This window comes from Bos indicus x Bos taurus, chromosome 5 (genome assembly GCF_003369695.1).
Source record: "Bos indicus x Bos taurus breed Angus x Brahman F1 hybrid chromosome 5, Bos_hybrid_MaternalHap_v2.0, whole genome shotgun sequence".
Lineage (NCBI taxonomy): Eukaryota > Metazoa > Chordata > Mammalia > Artiodactyla > Bovidae > Bos > Bos indicus x Bos taurus.
This window is the reverse complement of record NC_040080.1, coordinates 87,460,065-87,481,549: the sequence shown is the minus strand read 5'-3', so window position 1 is coordinate 87,481,549 and position 21,485 is coordinate 87,460,065. Positions and strand designations below refer to the sequence as shown.

General features: G+C 41.5%; 1 pseudogene; it reads right to left on the bottom strand.

The window, feature by feature from the left end:
* LOC113893546 overlaps positions 1–21,138 on the bottom strand; it is a 31,093-nt pseudogene extending 9,955 nt beyond the window's left edge.
* Positions 21,139–21,485: the final 347 nt, after the last annotated feature.

Sequence of the window (21,485 nt, the reverse complement as noted above, 5' to 3'; positions counted from 1 at the left end):
GTTTTTATTTTTCAATTTGTTAATGTGGTGTATTACATTGATTGATTTGTGGATACTGAAGAATCCTTGCATCCCTGGGATAAAGCCCACTTGGTCATGATGTATAATCTTTTTAGTATGTTGTGAATTCTGTTTGCTAGAATTTTGTTAAGGATTTTTGCATCTATGTTCATCAGTGATATTGGCCTGTAGTTTTCTTTTTTTGTGGCATCTTTGTCAGGTTTTGGTATTAGGGTGATAGTGGCCTCATAGAATGAGTTTGGAAGTTTGCCTTCCTCTATAATTTTCTGGGAGAGTTTGAGTAGGATAGGTGTTACCTCTTCTCTAAATTTTTGGTAGAATTCAGCTGTGAAGCTGTCTGGTCCGGGGCTTTTGTTTGTTGGAAGATTTCTGATTACAGTTTCAATTTCTGTGCATGTGATGGGTCTGTTAAGATTTTCTATTTCTTCCTGGTTCAGTTTTGGAAAGTTGTACTTTTCTAAGAATTTGTCCATTTCTTCCAAGTTGTCCATTTTATTTGCATGTAGTTGCTGATAATAGTCTCTTATGATCCTTTGTATTTCTGTGTTGATATCTCCATTTTCATTTCTAATTTTGTTGATTTGATTTTTCTCCCTTTGTTTCTTGATGAGTCTGGCTAATGGTTTGTCAATTTTATTTATCTTCTCAAAGAACCAGCTTTTAGCTTTGTTGATTTTTGCTATGGTCTCTTTTGTTTCTTTTGCATTTATTTCTGCCTTAATTTTTAAGATTTCTTTCCTTCTACTAACCCTGGGGTTCTTCATTTCTTCCTTTTTTAGTTGCTTTAGGTGTAGAGTTAGGTTATTTATTTGACTTTTTTCTTGTTTCTTGAGGTAAGCCTGTATTGCTATGAACCTTCCCCTTAGCACTGCTTTTACAGTGTCCCACAGGTTTGGGGTTGTTGCGTTTTCATTTTCATTTGTTTCTATGCTCATTTTAATTTCTTTTTTGATTTCTTCTGTGATTTGTTGGTTATTTAGCAGCGTATTGTTCAGCCTCCATATGTTGGGATTTTTAATAGTTTTTCTCCTGTAATTGAGATCTAATCTTATTGCATTGTGGTCAGAAAAGATGCTTGGAATGATTTCAATTTTTTTGAATTTACCAAGGCTAGATTTATGGCCCAGGATGTGATCTATCCTGGAGAAGGTTCTGTGTGCACTTGAGAAAAAGGTGAAATTCATTGTTTTGGGGTGAAATGTCCTATAGATATCAATTAGGTCTAACTGGTCTGTTGTATCATTTAAAGTTTGTGTTTTCTTGTTAATTTTCTGTTTAGTTGATCTATCCATAGGTGTGAGTGGGGTATTAAAGTCTCCCACTATTATTGTGTTATTGTTAATTTCCCCTTTCATACTTGTTAGCATTCATCTTACATATTGTGCTGCTCCTATGTTGGGTGCATATATATTTATGATTGTTATATCTTCTTCTTGGATTGATCCTTTGATCATCATGTAGTATCCATCTTTGTCTCTTTTCATAGTCTTTGTTTTAAAGTCTATTTTATCTGATATGAGTATTGCTACTCCTGCTTTCTTTTGGTCTCTATTTGCATGGAATATCTTTTTCCAGCCCTTCACTTTCAGTCTGTATGTGTCCCCTGTTTTGAGGTGGGTCTCTTGTAGACAACATATACAGGGGTCTTGTTTTTGTATCCATTCAGCTAGTCTTTGTCTTTTGGTTGGGGCATTCAACCCATTTACGTTTAAGGTAATTATTGATACGTATGATCCCATTGCCATTTACTATGTTGTTTTGGGTTCGAGTTTATACACCCTTTCTGTGTTTCCTGTCTAGAGAAGATCCTTTAGCATTTGTTGGAGAGCTGGTTTGGTGGAGCTGAATTCTATCAGCTTTTGCTTGTCTGTAAAGCTTTTGATTTCCCCTTCATATCTGAATGAGATCCTTGCTGGGTACAGTAATCTGGGCTGTAGGTTATTTTCTTTCATCACTTTAAGTATGTCCTACCATTCCCTCCTGGCCTGAAGAGTTTCTATTGAAAGATCAGCTATTCCTTATGGGAATACCCTTGTGTGTTATTTGTTGTTTTTCCCTTGCTGCTTTTAATATTTGTTCTTTGTGTTGGATCTTTGTTAATTTGATTAATATATGTCTTGTGGTGTTTGGCCTTGGGTTTATCCTGTTTGGGACTGTCTGGGTTTCTTGAACTTGGGTGATTATTTCCTTCCCCATTTTAGGGAAGTTTTCAACTATTATCTCCTCAAGTATTTTCTCATGGTCTTTCTTTTTGTCTTCTTCTGGTACTCCTATGATTCGAATGTTTGGACATTTAAAATTGTCCCAGAGGTCTCTGAGGTTGTCCTCATTTCTTTTAATTCCTTTTTCTTTTTTCCTCTCTGTTTCATTTATTTCAACCATTCTATCTTCTACCTCACTTATCCTATCTTCTGCCTCTGTTATTCTACTGTTGGTTCCCTCCAGAGTGTTTTTGATCTCATTTATTGCATTATTCATTATATATTGACTCTTTTTTAATTTCTTCTAGGTCCTTGTTAAACCTTTCTTGCATCTTCTTGATCCTTGTCTACAGGTATTTATCTGTAACTCCAATTTGTTTTCAAGGTTTTGGATCATTTACACTATCATTATTTGGAGTTCTTTATCAGGTAGATTCCCTATCTCTTCCTCTTTTGTTTGGTTTGGTGGGCATTTATCCTGTTCCTTTACCTAGTGGGAGACTATTTCTGGGAGTGGGAGACTATTTCTGGGAGACTAATAGTGGGAGACTATTTCTCTGCCTTTTCGTCTTGTTTATATTGCTGTGTTTGGGGTGGCCTTTCTGTATTCTGGCAGTTTGTGGCTCCTCTTTATTGTGGGGGTTCCTCACTGTGGGTGGGGTTGCACGGGTGGCTTGTCAATGTTTCCTGGTTAGGGAAGCTTGTGTTGGTGTTCTGGTGGGTGGAGCTGGATTTCTTCTCTCTGGAGTGTAATGAAGTGTCCGATAATGAGTTTTGAGAGGTTAGTGGGTTTGGTGTGACTTTGGGCAGCCTGTTTATAGACACATTGCCTTCTCTAAGAGTAGAGGTTAGATTCTCAAAAATACAATATTAAAAAAAAAGTCACAAAAATTATAAAATATATATATATGAAATTTGCTTTAAAAATAGGGTCTTTTTTTTGCAAGGTAATCAGTTCAGTTCAGTTCAGTCGTTCAGTCATGTCCAACTCTTTGCAACCCCGTGAATCACAGCATGCCAGGCCTCCCTGTCCATCACCAACTCCCGGAGTTCACTCAGACTCACGTCCATCAAGTCAGTGATGCCATCCAGCCATATCATCCTCTGTCCTCCCCTTCTCCTCCTGCCCCCAATCCCTCCCAGCATCAGAGTCTTTTCCAATGAGTCAACTCTTCGCATGAGGTGGTCAAAGTACTTGAGTTTCAGCTTTAGCATCATTCCTTCCAAAGAAATCCCAGGGTTGATCTCCTTCAGAATGGACTGGTTGGATCTCCTTGCAGTCCAAGGGACTCTCGAGGGTCTTATCCAACATCACACTTCAAAAGCATCAATTCTTCAGTGCTCAGCTTTCTTCACAGTCCAACTCTCACATCCATACATGACCACTGGAAAAACCATAGCCTTGACTAGACGAACCTTTGTTGGCAAAGTAATGTCTCTGCTTTTCAATATGCTGTCTAGGTTGGTCATAACTTTTCTTCCAAGGAGTAAGCGTCTTTTAATTTCATGGCTGCAGTCACCATCTGCAGTGATTTTGGAGCCCCCCAAAATTAAGTGTGACACTGTTTCCACTGTTTCCCCATCTATTTCCCAAGAAGTGATGGGACCAGATGCCATGATCTTCGTTTTCTGAATGTTGATATAAGCCAACTTTTTCACTCTCTGCTTTCACTTTCATCAAGAGACTTTTTAGTTCCTCTTTACTTTCTGCCACAAGGGTGGTATCATCTGCATATCTGAGGTTATTGATATTTCTCCCAGCAATCTTGATTCCAGCTTGTGCTTCTTCCAGCCCAGCATTTCTCATGATATACTCTGCATAGAAGTTAAATAAGCAGGGTGACAATATACAGCCTTGACGTACTCCTTTTCCTATTTGGAACCAGTCTGTTGTTCCACGTCCAGTTCTAACTGTTGCTTCCTGACCTGCATACAGGTTTCTCAAGAGGCAGGTCAGGTGGTCTGGTATTCCCATCTCTTTCAGAATTTTCCACAGTTTGTTGTCATCCACACAGTCAAAGGCTTTGACATAGTCAATAAAGCAGAAATAGATGTTTTTCTGGAACTCTCTTGCTTTTTTGATGATCCAGCGGATGTTGGCAATTTGATCTCTGGTTCCTCTGCCTTTTCTAAAACAAGCTTGAACATCAGGAAGTTCACGGTTCATGTACTGCTGAAGCCTGGCTTGGAGAATTTTGAGCATTACTTTACTAGTGTGTGAGATGAGTGCAATTGTGCAGTAGTTTGAGCATCCTTTGGCTTTCCCTTTCTTTGAGATTGGAATGAAAACTGACCTTTTCCAGTCCTGTGGCCACTGCTGAGTTTTCCAAGCTTGCTGGCATATTGAGTGCAGCACTTTCACAGCATCATCTTTCAGGATTTGAAATAGCTCAACTGGAATTCCATCACCTCCACTAGCTTTGTTCGTAGTGATGCTTTCTAACGCCCACTTGACTTCACAGTCCCGGATGTCTGGCTCTAGTTGAGTGATCATACCATCGTGATTATCTGGGTCATGAAGATCTTTTTTGTACAGTTCTTCTGTGTATTCCTGCCACCTCTTCTTAATATCTTCTGCTTCTGTTAGGTCCATACCATTCTTGTCCTTTATCGAGCCCATCTTTGCATGAAATGTTCCATTGGTATCTCTAATTTTCTTGAAGAGATCTCTAGTCTTTCCCATTCTGTTGTTTTTCTCTATTTCTTTGCATTGGTCGCTGAGGAAGGCTTTCTTATCTCTCCTTGCTATTCTTTGGAACTCTGCATTCAGATGTTTATATCTTTCCTTTTCTCCTTTGCTTTTCGCTTCTCTTCTTTTCACAGCTTTTTGTAAGGTCTCCTCTGGTGCTGCTGCTGCTAAGTCACTTCAGTCGTGTCCGAGTCTGTGCGACCCCATAGACAGCAGCCCGCCAGGCTCTGCCATCCCTGGGATTCTCCAGGCAAGAACATTGGAGTGGGTTGCCATTTCCTTCTCCATTGCGTGAAAGTGAAAAGTGAAAGTGAAGTCACTCAGTCGCGACCACTCATAGCGACCCCATGGACTGTAGCCCACCAGGCTCCTCCATCCATGGGATTTTCTAGGCAAGAGTACTTGAATGGCTTGCCATTGCCTTCTCCGAAGGTCTCCTCAGACAGACATTTTGCTTTTTTTGCATTTATTTTCCATGGGGATGGTCTTGATCCCTGTCTCATGTACAATGTCACGAACCTCAGTCCATAGTTCATCAGGCACTCTATCTATCAGATCTAGGCTCTTAAATCTATTTCTCACTTCCACTGTATAGTCATAAGGGATTTGATTTAGGTCATACCTGAAAGGTCTAGTGGTTTTCCCTACTTTCTTCAATTTAAGTCTGAATTTGGCAATAAGAAGTTCATGGTCTGAGCCACAGTCAGCTCCTGGTCTTGTTTTTGTTGATTGTATAGAGCTTCTCCATCTTTGGCTGCAAAGAATATAATCAATCTGATTTCGGTGTTGACCATTTATCATGTCCATGTGTAGAGTCTTCTCTTGTGTTGTTGGAAGAGGGTGTTTGCTATGACCAGTGCATTCTCTTGGCAAAACTCTATTAGTCTTTGCCCTGCTTCATTCCATATTCCAAGGCCAAATTTGCCTGTTACTCCAGGTGTTTCTTGACTTCCTACTTTTGCATTCCAGTCCCCTATAATGAAAAGGACATCTTTTATGAGTGTTAGTTCTAAAAGGTCTTGTAGGTCTTTATAGAACCATTCAACTACAGCTTCTTCAGCATTACTGGTTGGGGCATAGACTTGGATTACTGTGATATTGAATGGTTTGCTTTGGAAACTAACAGAGATCATTCTGTCATTTATGAGATTGCATCCAAGTACTGCATTTTGGACTCTTTTTTGACCATGATGGCCACTCCATTTCTTCTGAGGGATTCCTGCCCACAGTAGTAGATATAATGGTCATCTGAGTTAAATTCACCCATTCCAGTCCATTTTAGTTACCTTGCAAGGTAATAGTAGGTTATTAAAATGAATATTAAAAGAGTAATAGGGGACTTGAAAAAAAATTTTTTTTAATTTAAAAAATGATAATAGTAAAAGTATGTCTAAGACTTTCTCTGGAGCTATTGTGGACAGTATGAGGTCAGTTCATTTTCAAATAGTTCCTTGGTCCAGCTTGTACTTCTCAAGATCTGTAGGCCCCTTCCTATGTAGTCGGTGCTAAGTACAGGGTTTTAATCTATTGCACCTGTCACTTCCAAAGTGGTTCCCTCTGTTTATTTTAGCTTCTTCTGTTTGCTGGTCTCTTCAGTGTCTAATTTCTGCCCTGACAAAAGGGGAGTGGTGGTGGTCACTTTTTTTAGGCTCACTTGTTCAGTCGTGCTGTGGGGAGGGAGGAACACTGCAAACAAATACCACTGGTGTGTGCTCACAGTGATTCAGCCACACTGGGTTTGCCCCCACTTACAGTGTATGTGCTTTCCCAGTCTGCACGGTTCAGGCTCTAGGTTGCTCTGCCGGGAACTGTCTGATGCTGGCCCTGGGTTGCTTGCACTCCCCAGGTCTAAGCCGCTCAGGTTCAGGTTCTTAGGTACTCTATGAAGGTGCAGGCTTGGTTGTGCCTGTCCCAGGTCTGAGCAGCTCAGGTGACCAGGTGCTTGGTGAGCACGGTCACACCCAGTTGAAGGCTGTGACTTATCACCTCCCCTGCCCCAGCCGCTTGGTTTTCTGGGTGTACAACGGGCACGCCTTCTCAGGTGTGCTGTGTGTCTCTTCTGGGGAGCTGATCTCTGGCTGCGACCTTCCTGGTGGATGTTGACTGTCCAGAATCCCAAGAAGTCTTGGTTAGCAATGAACTCTGCTTGCAGTTTGGTACAAGATGCCTGTCTGGGGCCATGATTGTCCCCTTCCGGCTCTGGCTGCCCTCGCCTGCCTGTCTCTGGCGGGGGATGGGCTGGTCTGCAGCTGGTTAGTTCTGCTCAGTCCTTTGTTCTGTGAGCAGGCCTGGCAGTGTCTTAGGTTAGGGCTTTTCCCAGGATAGCTATCCCACAGTCTGGGTTGCTATCTCAAGCTAGTTCCCTCAGATTGCCCTCGGGGCATTCAGGCCCAGTCCTTACTCTAAGCAATGCAGCCCACGCCTCCCTGTCCAGCCCCCACTTGCTAGTGGCAGATGCAGTCGTTTATGCTGCTTCTCCATTGGGAGTTACTGTTGGGCACGTAATCTGTGGGGTTAAATTATTTATTTATTTTTCTTCCTAGTTATTTTGCCCTTTGAGATTCCAAGGCTTGCCACAGACCCACCAGAGAGAGTGTTTCCTGGTGTTTGGAAACTTCTCTTTTAAGACTCCCTTCCCGGGACAGATCTCCATCCCTACCTCTTTTGTCTCTCTTTTTATCTTTTATATTTTGTCCTATCTCCTTTTGAAGACAATGGGCTACCTTTCTGGGTGCCTGATGTGCTCTGCCAGCATTCAGAAGTTGTTTTGTGGAATTTGCTCAGCGTTCAAATGTTCTTTTGATGAATTTGTGGGGGAGAAAGTGGTCTCCCCATCCTATTCCTCTGCCATGTTAGGACCTCCTCCTCTACATTCTTGACTAAGGTGCTATGCTGCTGCTGCTGCTGCTAAGTCACTTCAGTCGTGTCCGACTCTGTGCGACCCCAGAGACGGCAGCCCACCAGGCTCCCCTGGCCCTGGGATTCTCCAGGCAAGAACACTGGAGTGGGTTGCCATTTCCGTCTCCAATGCATGAAAGTGAAAAGTGAAAGTGAAGTCGCTCAGTCGTGTCCTACTCTTAGCGACCCCATGGACTGCAGCCTACCAGGCTCCTCCGTCCATGGGATTTTCCAGGCAAGAGTAGTGGAGTGGGGTGCCATTGCCTTCTCAAAGGTGCTATACTGCCTCCCAAATAAAGAGCTAAAACAAAACAATCTGTAAGGGCTTCTTTATATTTTAGTATCCTATTTTGGAGAAGGGATAGCTTTGCTCTTATTTTGTATGTCATTTGTAGGCTTTGAAGTTCAAAAGAAAAGGTGTAATTATTAGGCTACTTTCATGTTGAATTCCATCATATTCTGCTTTCTACTATTTAAAATAATTTCCCATTGTTTTTAGTTTTTATGTGTAGGATTTTAGCCATAGCAGGGAATGATGTGTCTACAGTAATGAAACCTTGGTTAATACCAGAATATGATCTCTGAGTTGCGAAGATACCCTGGAGAATGCAATGGCAACCCACTCCACTATTCTTGCCTGGAAAATTCCACAGACAGAGGAGCCTGGTGGATTATAGTCCATAGTGTTTCAGAGTCGGACGTGACTGAGTACGCATGCACAAACACACATGAAAGATAAAGGCCTCTTCTCTTCAGAAGAATTATAGTAGGATCCCAAAGCATGAGATTACGAAAGTTTCTAGATCCATACAGCACCCACAAACAGAGACCTGAGCACTGCAGAGCCCACTTGTCTGCATATTGTAATGTGTTATACAAATGTACAAAATGTTCACTGTTTTTTTGCTAAATCAATTCTTTAGAAACAGACATGATAGAAAAAAATGACAACACAAGGCCATAAAGCTAACAGAGGTTGAATTTCATTACTGATTCTGTTATGAGCTTCTGTCTTAGAGCAAAGCATTCTGGGAATATCTTTAGACTCTTTTGACAACTTGATGACAGCCTCGCAGCCTAACAACTCTATTTACATAACAAGCTGCATACTTAAGTCACTTGTAGAGCACTATGTAGTGTTATAAGACAGAAAGACATTCACATACTTTCACCATGTCATTTAAAATTTCTGAGCCTCAGTTTCCTTCTCTGTAAAATGAGCATCATAAGACTGTTGTGAGATAAGAATAAATGTATATGAAGATGCTGTTATAAGAATCTGTGTATTCATTAGTATTACATTCATTTTATGTGAAAAACATGTACCAAGACTTTAATTCAACATAGTAGATTCAAAACCTCTTGGCCAGTGATCCCCAAAAGGTCTCATTACTATTTGTTTCCAACCAAATTGGAGGGATATAAACATTCCATCCTCAACAAATTTCCTCTGTCCTTACAATGTTTTCCTTGTCCTTCTCTCCCTTTTCTCTACCCTATCTTTTCAAAGATTCTTCAGCAACTTCAGTCATGTATCCAGCCACTACAGTCATGTATCCAGCCATCATTAATATTTTATTACCACAAATAGTGCTCTGTAACTGTTTCCCATGACCTTTCTTTTCTCTTGTTTGCAGAAATGTGCTGAAAGATGAGTCACTCCCTGGCCTAATTCATGAAAAGATGATGGTTTTCTCAGAAACTGGAATAGAGAACAGTCCTTGCTTAAACTACTATCTGTATTTAAGATCAGAATGCTCCTTTTAAGTTACAAAGAATGTGTTGCTATTAATAAAGATTCTCTGTGTATTGATTGAAGCAAGCTCCCATAATACAATGTTTAAAGTCTGATAATGTGCTACTGATTTAAAAGATTCTCAAGGATAAGCTGACCTAAAATGATCAAGTTTGTTAGCACACAAATGAGAAGATATGGGGAATCTGGTAAGGTCATTTATGTTGGCTCCATCTTTCAGCGAGACCCTCTGAAATCTCTTTCTCTCATCACAGTAGAAATACTCTAAGGTGTCAGTAGTGATAAGGATTTTACTGAGGACTGGACCGAGGAGATAAAACCAGTCAATCCTAAAGGAAATCAGTCTTGAATAATCATTGGAAGGATTAATGCTGAAGCTGAAGCTCCAATATTTTGGCCACCTGATGGGAAGAAATGACTCATTTGAAAAGACCCTGATGCTGGGAAAGATTGAAGGCAGGAGGAGAAAGGGACAACAGAGGATGAGATGGCTGGATGATGTCACTGACTCGATGAACATGAGTTTGAGCAAGCTCCAGGGTTGGTGATGGCCAGGGAAGCCTGGTGTGCTGCAGTCCATGGGGTCCCAAAGAGTCAGACACCACTGAGCAACTGAACTGAACTGGACCTTGTACCAGCCCCCTTGTCCACTTTTCAGTCTTCCTCACTGCTCCCAGAGGTGGGGAGAGTTATTATTTTTTACAGGGTTGCAGTCTATAGAGTTAATGAGCTAGTAAGAGACTGAGTTGGAACTAAACCCAGCACTGTCTGACTTTAAAGCTCTGCAGTGCCTCTTGGACATAACCTCCCAAAACTCCTTTCCTGTGGGAGGACCTCTCTCTGTTCTTTTACTGGGCTAATCTTGGCCCAAACTGTATGCCTTCTTCAGCACTCTCATCCTTTCCTCTCTTCACTTCTCCCCCTTGCTCCCTCACCTTGCCAGATCTCTCCAGTACCAGTCTCCTTCCAGTGTCATGACCATGTGGGGTTCTTTACTGAACCCAGGTAGGCTTGTACTTCCTGGGTCCTGGCAGGAAGGGGAGCAGTGCTCTTTAACTGCCCTCTTAGAGACTAACTCCTTCATGGCTATAAAACTCATTAAAGGTGAACAGAAGCTCAATATCATTCTTGGGGTTGTTTGGATTTTTCAATAGGAGGTAGAATAGTGGCAGGTTAAAGCAGTGGAACAGGTAGGTGGAGCTGGGACAGAGCATTTGGGCAGAGGAATTGTTCTAGTATTAAGTTAGAGGGAGCACCAGCCACTTTGACAAGGGAAAGAGTGTGCTGCAATCAATTGGTGATGCCTGCTTTAGCCAAGGGTACAGGATGACAGAACTGTATATTTCTGACTCCAATGAAGCCTAGGCTTGGAAGAAGTGAACTCCAAGGCATGTTTGGAGGGTGGTGAGTTCATTTGGAGGTTTCCTGCTTAAGGAGAATTTCTGCTATTGTGGCCTCTATCTTTTGTCCAAATTCCTTTCCCCGCCCCCATTTCCATTTTGACATAGAACGTGAACAGATCTGAGACCCTGGGTCACACTGAGAGGGAGAAAGGCATTTTACCACTGCATCCAGTCATCCTTGTAACAGAATACAAAGAACATTGGTGGGTGACAGATGCTGAGGTGGCTGTGAAGAAGCCTGTGAGTAGGATTAAGGTGTACAAGCCCAGCACTCTGTTAGGGTTCAAAGCATTAGGGCCCTGGTGGGGAAGGAGGACAGAAGATCCACCATCATAGAGTGTCGGTGGGCACTTGGTGCTCGTGGTGCTGTTTCCCGGTGGGTGAACAGTCATCTTCTCATAGCCCCTACGTGGAGGGGCAGAGTCCGGAGATGTGTGCAGCCTGCCCCCGGAGGTAAATGGCCTTGGGGATGATTCAGACCTTATCTATCTATCTCCCTCTCCTCATTTTCTTTTCTTCTTTTTTTTTTTAGCTCCATGGCAGGGAGGTGAGGAAGACCTTTTGAGCTGGAAGGTCTTCATTCTTTTTTAATATTTATTTTTAATTGATTGATGATTGGTTTACAACATTGGTTTGATTTCTATCATATTCAACATGCATTAACCACAGGTGTACATACGTCCCATCCCCCTTGAATCTCCCTCCCACTTCCCACCCATTTTTACTCCTCTAGGTTATTACAGAGCCTCAGTTTGAGTTGCCTGAGTCATACAGCAAGTTCCCACTGGCTATCGGTCTACATGTATTAGTACATCACCTCTCAGATCAGTTTCACATGCTGCTTAAAGCTTTATTTCTTAAAATAAGGAGAAACACCCATTTCCCATCCTTTTCCCAGATATGCTTAAATTTGTGGGTTTATTTTTTTCTGAACCTGTCAGTAGAGTTCAATTATATGCCTGTCTTTTTCAGATATATAAAAAATGGAGCTTTCTCTGATTCAAGACAGCTCTCTACAGCAACAAAAGCAGGAAAGTAAACATGAGGAATGAAAAAGAAAACTAATGGAGAAATTATATCTTCACCAGAAGGGTCCCAATTTCTAGAACATCAGCATAGAAAGATTTCACCTGTGTCTAGAGTGGAAGCAAACTGGTTGATGACTCTAATTTTTTTTTTTAAAAGAATGTATTTTCTAAGTCCTTAAGGTACACAGTGTTTCTGAAGACAGCTGTGAAATATTTGAGGTACAAATATAAGCATGAGAGAAAACAGCAAAACAATGATCCTTCTGCTGAAGTCTCTTGAAATGCAGATAATATTTTCTTTTTCCTCAAGATTATATTTCTCAAGATAAATCCATTAGGATTGCAACACAAGAGAGAGAGAGAGAATAATTCAGGTGAACTCAAGCTGAGGAAAAAATTAGGCATTAAAAACTTCTGTTATTCTTTCTTCCTAAAACAGAGTGATAGATACACAATCCCTTATGGAATATCTTAGTGTGATGGAGAGAGAATGGAATTGGGAAAAGTGAAGCCTAATATAATCCAATATCCGGTTATCAGTAAAGGAGAATTGTAGAACTGAGTTCATAGAGTGCTTAAATATTTAAGATTCAATGAACCAAGGATGCTGAAAACAAAGCCCTAAAGTCTAGGGAGGAGTTTGGATAAATTTTTTCCAATTATTGCTTTCACAGATGTAATAGGTTAATCCTCCACCTCATAAAAATTAAAAATGTTATGTGAGTGTGTGCGTGCTAAGTCGTGTCAGTCATGTCCGACTCTGTGTGACCCTATGGGCTGTAGCCCACTGGGTTCCCCTGTCCATGGGATTCTCCAGGCAAGAATACTGGAGTCGGTTGCCATGTCCTTCTCCAGGGAATCTTCCCAACCTAGGGATCGAATCTTGTCTTTTACGTATCCTGCATTGGCAGGTGGATTCTTTACTGCTAGCACCACCTGGGAAGCAGAGGTTAAGTTCTTGTCCTACTACCCACATCCTCTGTGCTCAGCATAGTTTTGTGTATATTCTTTTGTTACCTGGAGAAAATATATATTATTGTTTTGGTAAGCATATCTTTTAAAAGAAAAAATGATAAATTCTATATGTGTAGTTTGGCAACTTTTTTCCCCATTAACAACACAATATGTCCAACGTTATTTCAGATAGTACACATCTCAAATTGCAGGCATAAGTCTCAGCTGTTTTTGTTTTTTAACTGAGGCATAATATACCACAGTGAAGACAGGCTTAGGTTATTTGACCATTGCCCTACTGAAGGACATTTATGGTATTTTCAATTTTACTCTCAGGTATCTTGAATATGCTTTCTTGGTCATATGTGAAAATTGTTACTTTAGGGAAGATATTAAAAAATTTACTGGGACATAAGACATGTACCATTTAGAATTCTGTTAGCTAGAGGGGCTCCCCTGGTGGCTCAGTGGTAAAGAATCTGCCTGCCAGTGAAGGAGACAAGGGTTCAATTCCTGGTCTGGGAGGATCCCACATGCGGTGGAGCTGCTAAGCCCATGTGCCACAACTACTGAGCCCACAAGCTGCAACTACTGAAGCCTGTGCCCCCAGTAGCCCGTGACCGCAACGAGAGAAGCCACGGAAGTGAGAAGCCAGCGCACCGCAACTACAGAGTAGTTCCCTCTCTCAGCAACTAGAGAAAAGTCCATGCAGCGATGAAGACCAGTACAACCAAAATATATGAATACATAAATTCTGTTAGCTAGAGATCAGAGCTCATATTTACCTACACTCTACTACTTAGAGTTGATATCATCAAACATTTACTTTTTTGTCAGTTTGATGGGTTAAAAATGGTATTTCATTGTTTTTATTTTCTTGATTTTTAATGGAATTGAGCATTGGTTTTCCGGTGCTTGATGCCCTGTTTATATTTTGCTTCTGTGAATTGCCTGTTGCATTTTGGTGGTGGGGGTGCGGGGGCGGAAATGGTGGGGCAGGTGTTTTTACAATGGATTGCTTGTACTCCCATTTTTAGACATTTTTCCTTTTGTATTCCAGAAAGCAATCTTTTATCTTCACATGTGTTGAAGTATCTTTCTCCTACTACATCATTAAAAAAAAAACTTTTTCTGCATGGTATAATTTGTCATATAAAGGTTTTAATCTTGAAGTACCTGAGGTGAAAGAGGAGAGTGAGAAAGCTGGCTTAAAACTCAACATTCAAAAAATGAAGAGCATGGCATCCAGTCCTATCATTTCATGGCAAATAGATGGGGGAAATGCAGAAGCAGTGTCAGATTTCATTTTCTTGGGCTCCAACATCACTGGATACAGAGACTACAGCCATGAAATTAAAAGACACTTGCTCCTTGGAAGAATAGCTATAACAAACCTAAACAGTGTATTAAGAAGCAGAGGCATCACTTTGCAAAAGTCTATGTAGTCAAAGCTATGAATTTCCAGTAGTCATGTATGAATGTGAGAGCTGGACCATAAAGAAGGCTGAGTGCCAAAGAACTGATGCTTTTGAACTGTGGTTGGAGAAGACTCTTGAGAGTTCCTTGGACTGCAAGGAGATCAGACCAGTCAATCCTAAAGGAAATCAACCCTGAATATTCTTTGGAAGGACTGGTGCTGAAGCTGAAGCTCCAATACTTTGGCCACCTGATGCGAAATGTTGCAAAGGATATGACTTAACAACTGAACAGCAACAAGAAGGCCCTACCCACCCAAGGTCATGCATGCATTTTCATTTATTTATTTTGAATATTTTAATGATTTTTATCTTGCTGCTGCTGCTAAGTCGCTTCAGTCGTGCCCGACTCTGTGTGACCCCATAGACTGCAGCCCACCAGGCTCCCCCGTCCCTGGGATTCTCCAGGCAAGAACACTGGAGTGGGTTGCCATTTCCTTCTCCAATGCGTGAAAGTGAAAAGCGAAAGTGAAGTTGCTCAGTCGTGTCAGACTCTTCGCGACCCCATATACTGCAGCCTACCAGGCTCCTCCATCCATGGGATTTATCTTATCTTTAGCATTTTAGTAAAATTGGAGTTTATCTTGTAACCAGCATGAAATTAACATGTGTCTTATTTTTTACCAGTTGATATCTAGTTAACCTAATACCATTTATTAAATAATCTACCCACTGATTTGAAATGTGACTTTGTTGTTGTTGTTCAGTCACTCAGTACCGTGCGACTCTGCGATCCCATGGATTGCAGCATGCCAGGCTTCCCTGTCCTTCACCATCTCCCAGAGCTTGTTCAAACTCATGTCCATCAAGTCAGTGATGCCATCCAACCATCTCATCCTCTGTCATCCCCTTCTCCTCTTGCCTTCAGTCTTTCCCAGTATCTGGGTCTTTTCCGATTAGTCAGCTCTTTGCATCAGGTGGCCAAAGTACTGGAGCTTTAGCTTCAGCACCAGTCCTTCCAATGAACATTCAGGACTGATTTCCTTTAGCATTGACTGGTTTCATCTCCTTGCAGTCCAAGGGATTCTCAAGAGTCTTGTCCAACACCACAGTTCAAAATCATCAATTTCTTGGCCCTCAGTCTTCTTTATGGTCCAACTCTCACATTCATACATGACTACTGGAAAAACCATAGCTTTGACTAGATGGACCTTTGTTGGCAAAGTAATATCTCTGCTTTTTAATATGCTGTATAAGTTTGTCATAGCTTTTCTTCTAAGAAGCAAGCATCTTTTAATTTCGTGGCTGTAGTCACCATCTGCAATGATTTTGGAGCCCAAGAAAATAAAGTCTGTCACTGTTTCCACTGTTTCCTATCTATTTGCCATGAAGTGATGAGACCAGATGCCATGATCTTAGTTTTCTGAATGTTGAGTTTTAATCCAGCTTTTTCACTCTCCTCTTTCACTCTTATCAGTAGGCTCTTTAGTTCCTTTTCGCTTTCTGCCACAAGGGTGGTATCATCTGCATATCTGAGGTTATTGATATTTTTCTGGCAATCTTGATTCCAGCTTGTGCTTCATCCAGCCCAGCCTTTCACATGACGTACTCTGCATATAAGTTAAATAAGCAGGGTGACAATACACAGGCTTGACATACTCCTTTCCCAGTTTGGAACCAGTCCGTTGTTCTATGTCCAGTTCTAACTCTGGTTTCTTGACTTGCATACAGGTTTCTCAGGAGGCAGGTAAGGTGGTCTGGTAGTCACATCTCTGTAAGAATTTCCCACAATTTATTGTAATCCATACAGTCAAAGGCTTTAGTCAATGAAGCAGAAGTAGATATTTTTCTCGAACTCTTGCATTTTCTATGATCCAATGGATGTTGGCAATTTGATCTCTGGCTCCTCTGTCTTTTCTAAATCCAGCTTGGTCATCTGGAAGTTCTCAGTTCATGTACGTTAAAGCTTAGCTTGGAGAATTCTGAGCATTACTTTACTAGCGTGTGAAATGAGTACAATTGTGTGGTAGTTTGAATGTTCTTTGGCATTGCTTATCTTTGGGATTGGAATGAAAACTGCCATTTTCCAGTCCTGTGGCCACTGCTGAGTCTTCCAAATTTGCTGGCATATTGATATTGACCCACTGATTTGAAATGTTACTTTAGCATATACTTAATTTCCAAGTATTATGGAATTTATATGTGGAATTTCTATTCTAGTCCAAAGACCACTTTACTCTTGTTTCAATACTATACAGTAAGTCCCCTACATATGAACGAGTTCTGTTCTGAGAGCACAGTACAATTTGTGCAGAAGACCAACAAAGTTGGTATAGGTATCCCAGGAACACAATTGGTTATGTAGTACTGTACTGTAATAGGTTTATAATGCTTTCACACAAATAAATAGCTCAGACTGTAAAGCATTCGCCTGCAATGCAGGAGACTTGGGTTTGATCCTTGGGTTGGGAAGATCTCCTGGAGAAGGAAATGGCAACCCATTCCAGTATCCTTGCCTGGAAAATCCCATAGACAGAGGAGCCTGGTGAGCTATAGTTCATGGGGTCACAAAGAGTCGGACACGACTGGTTGAAAAGTGCAGCAGTACAGTACAGCAGTTGGCATACAGGGGCTGGCATCGAGTGAAGGGGCAAGAAGAGTTACTGACTGGAGGAGAGAGAGGAGATCAGAGATGGTAGAGATGAAGGATCATCAGCAATAGGAGACAGAGGGCAAGCTTCAGTTTCACTCACTCACATCCTGAGCTTGAAATAAAGATATTGTACTACTGTATGCTATACAGTACTGTACAGTGAAGTACACAAAAGCAAAATGACAGGGATGGATGCACATGACAGTGTACTCCAGACACATGAACTAACTTACGTGATTCAACATGCAAATGCACATTCACATCTGTGAAAGTTCCAACTCGAAGGTTCATATCTAAGGGACTTCCTGTGTCTCTTAAGTTGCTGTGGTGTGTGTGCCAAGTCACTTCCGTTGTGTCCGACTCTTTGCAACCCTGTTGACTGTAGTCCACCAGGCTCTTCTGTCCATGGGATTTTCCAAGCAAGGGTACTGGAGTGGGTTGCTGTTTCCTTCTTCAGGGGATCTTCCCGACCCAGGGACCGAACCTGCATCTCTTGCGCCTCCTGCATTGGCAGGCGAGTTCTTTACTGCTAGTGCCACCTGGTAAGTTCCTATAGTTTGTTTAAAACTTGATATAAGAAATGAAAAGTCCCAGAATTTGTTCTTCACTTACAAAGTTACCTTGATGGCTGCTTTTCATTGAACTGTTCACACGAATTTTAGTACGCTCTTTCCAAATTATATAAAAAGTAATTGGGAGATCTTTTTTATCATGATTGCATTAAATTTACAGATTAATTTGTGGAGTATTAAGTGGAATTTTCTGGTTCACAACCAGATATGCTTTTCTGAATATTTTATAGTTTTCTCTAAAAGGGTCTTTCATATCTTGATAACCTTATTCAAAATATTTTATAATTTTGTTACCATTATGAAGTTACTTTGCAATTGTTGAATACAGGTGTATAGAAAAGCATCGTATTTAAAAAAAACCTTTTTCATGACAGAAGTTTCCTATGTGAAGAAGACTTTCTCTTTTCAGTGCTGAGAAAAAAGCTTTGATGGGGTTCAGGGCAGACTGCCCCAAATATGCCACATTGCCATCTTGATTATTTTGAATCAAAATTCCTTAAGAACAATCAGTCTAAGAGGGGCACTCTGACCTTCTTTTGCCCTCCTAAGAGCAGGAAATAAATCTTCCTTGTGAAAGGTACTCCTTTGCCCCACACAAACAGATAAAGAGACATCCTTACTTCCAGAGAGAGGGAATTCAGGGCTGAGGAGTTTGTGTAAACAATAGCTTTGCTTAGATTCTTCTAATCAGTTCAGTTCAGTTCAGTCACTCAGTCGTGTCCAACTCTTTGCTACCCCATGGACTGCAGCACACTAGGCTTCCCTGGCCATCACCAACTCCTGGATCTTACTCAAACTCATGTCTTAACACCATTAAGTCGGTGATGCCATCCAACCATCTCATCCTTTGTCATCCCCTTCTCTTCCTGCCTTCAAACTTTACCAGCATCAGGGTCTTTTCAAATTAGTCAGTTTTTTGCATCAGGTGGCCAAAGTATTAGAGTTTTAGCTTCAGCATCAGTCCTTCCAGTGAACATTCAGGACTGATTTCCTTTAGGATTGACTGGTTGAATCTCCTTGCAGTCCAAGGGACTCCCAAGAGTCTTCTCCAAGACCACAGTTCAAAAGCATCAATTCTTCAAATTAGTACCCAAGCGTAAATTTCTGTCTTGTCAGTTCTTCACAAATGTATTGTTTCTTTGTCTAAAAGGTATAAAAGTGCTTTGGTTACTTCTTTGGTTCTCATATTTCTATGAGTTTCTGTATGTATAATAAATTAAATTTGTTTTTCTCCTGTTAATCTGTCCTGGGTCAATTTCATTCTTCGACCAGCTGAAAAGAACCAAAAGGGAAAGGGGGAAATTTCTCTTCCCTGACAGCTTTGAGAGAATGAGGAGAAATATCCATAAATGTCCCTTTCACCCAGAAGTCAGATGCACTCAACGATGTTTGCAGTGACCCTGGGAGACGCCTACTGTTTTGTTTCAGTGCAGTTTCTGCTGCTCCTCTGATCCCTCCTATGACTGAATTCTGGTATTTAAAGCAAATAAGTTCAAATAAATATTAATCTTGAAGAAAGGTAGATAGCCTTAGGAAAGAAAATATCTTAAAGAAAGGTAGGTTTTTATATTAAATCTGTAAATATGGATTGGAAACCTTTTGTGCAAGACACAACTAGTTACTGTGAAGCATATCAAAGTGAGTCAAGTATTTCCCCTACCCTCAGGGAACTTAAAACAGAGTTAGCAGTGGATGTATTTTTAGAAGGTCAGTGGTGACAAATTTGGTAAAGTAGCTAACTTTCACTGAATGAGTGCTGTACACTAGAAGCATATTTATTTTTTATTTAATCCTTATTTAAAAAAAAAAAAAAACCCTTGCAAGAGACACTATTATTCACATTTAGAGGTGAGTTTTCTGGGTATGCATAAGTGTGTGCTCAGTCGTGTCTGACTCTTTGCAACCCCAGGGACTGTAGCCTACCAGCCTTCTCTGTCCATGGGATTTCCCAGGCAAGAATCTGAGTACATAATAAATAATTTGACTGGCCTTTGTCCACCATTTCTGGGAGGAAATTTCTAAACCCTTGGAGTTGCCCTGAGTGATAGGAGTGTCTTTGTTACTCATGGTGGGCTGCCTACCATGTGCCTACCAGTGAGGCGACTCATGGTGGCCCCTAGACAGCATGTGCTGATGAGATGATGCCAGGGGGCTGGCCAGCCAGAAAGACCAACCCTGTGATTAGAGGGTTGGGGCTTCAAGCCCTGTGATATCAACCCAACCTTCATGGAGGGAAGAGGGCTGAAGATTGAGTTCTTTTGCCCAGCCAGTCATTCTATCAATCATGCCTTAGTAATGAAACTCCAATAAAACTCTGTGCACAACAGATTAGATGAGCTTCCCTGGTTGGTTTCTTGAATATTGTCATAGCCAGGAGAAGGCAGTGCTGTCCAGGACTCCATGGAGAGAGGATGACTGGAAGCTTCGTGTCTGGGACTCTTTCAGAACTCTGTGTGTTTCTCTCTCTGGCTGGTTCTGATTGGTATCCTTTCGCTATTGTAAGATTGTAATTGTGAGTACAGCAGTTTCCTGAGTTCTGTGAATCACTGTAACGAATTATTGAACCTAAAGGGACTCATTGGAATCCCTGAATTTATAGCCAGCTGATCAGAAGGGAGAGCAAAACTGAGGGCCCCAAACTGGCAGCTGGTGTCAGAAGCAAGGGTAGTCTTGTGGAGGACTGTGCCCTTCACTCAAGAAATTTGGCCCAACTCTGCATAGTTGGGGTCATAAGTTGTTGCAGGAAGCTTATTCCTTAGATAGATCTGCTGGAGACTCCTTGTGCAAAGCAAATGCCTACCCTCTAATTTATCTTTCCTAAGTTTCCGTGTTGGCATGTTGTGTATCTAGATGGGGGAGGGGCAAATTCCCCTTCTAGTTTCCATCCTCTGTGGTGGATGTAGCCATGCTACGGCTTTCATGTACATAGGCAGGCAGGGATGAGGTAGGGGGAAAGCTCACCATATTAAGGCAGGAGGTAGGTGCCCCCCCACCCCCAGGTAAAGGCAATTGGAAATTCATCCCCTGTGCGCTGATACTCCAAGACTAGAACAGCAGGACAATTGACAGGGGAGGCTGGACTCTGCCCAGGTAGAAGATAAGAGATCACATATTTCTCATTCTCTAAGTCAGGAGACGTCTCTGACTACACACGTGCAGAAAGGTTCCTTGGGGGTCAAAAGGGGAGTTATGCTAATCAGAGTTCACTACCCGTAGGTCTCTTCAGTGGAATCCATCTTGGCTAAGAGATGCATAACACACATGTGAGGATCCCGAGATATACTAAATATGGGCTGTAAACCAGGCAAATCAAAATGATTGGCCAAAGGAAACCTGGAAGAAATGTCCCATTATGAGTAATTTAAGCTGCCGCAAGGGCTCGACTCTCTCTGAGTCTATTCACACGTATTGTACTTTTTCCCCTCCTAATAAACACTTTACTTGTTTCACTAATTTCCATCTTGGAGGGAATTCTTTTTCTGCAAAGCTGAAGGGCCAGGGCACTGACCACTGCTCTAGCAGTTAGTATTTTGTGCTCTCACCGCCATGACTGGACTTCAATATCTGGCCAAGGAATTGAAGTCCTGCTTCAAGCTATTGCTGCATGAGGCCACCTGACATCAATATTATCAGAAAGTCCAGTGGGAAGCATTGTATTTTCTACTTAACATCAGAATGTGCAAAGAAAACCAGCCCCAAGGGCTGTGGAGAGCTGGATGAAGACTCCTCAAAAAGAAATCTTCCAAGCAAGGACTCTGGGAGCCTCTCAAATCATATTCATCTTGTGCCTTGATATTAATAAGCAGTTAAGCACAGAATTATGACCAACCTAGATAGCATATTGAAAAGCAGAGATATTACTTTGCCAACAAAGGTCCGTCTAGTCAAGGCTATG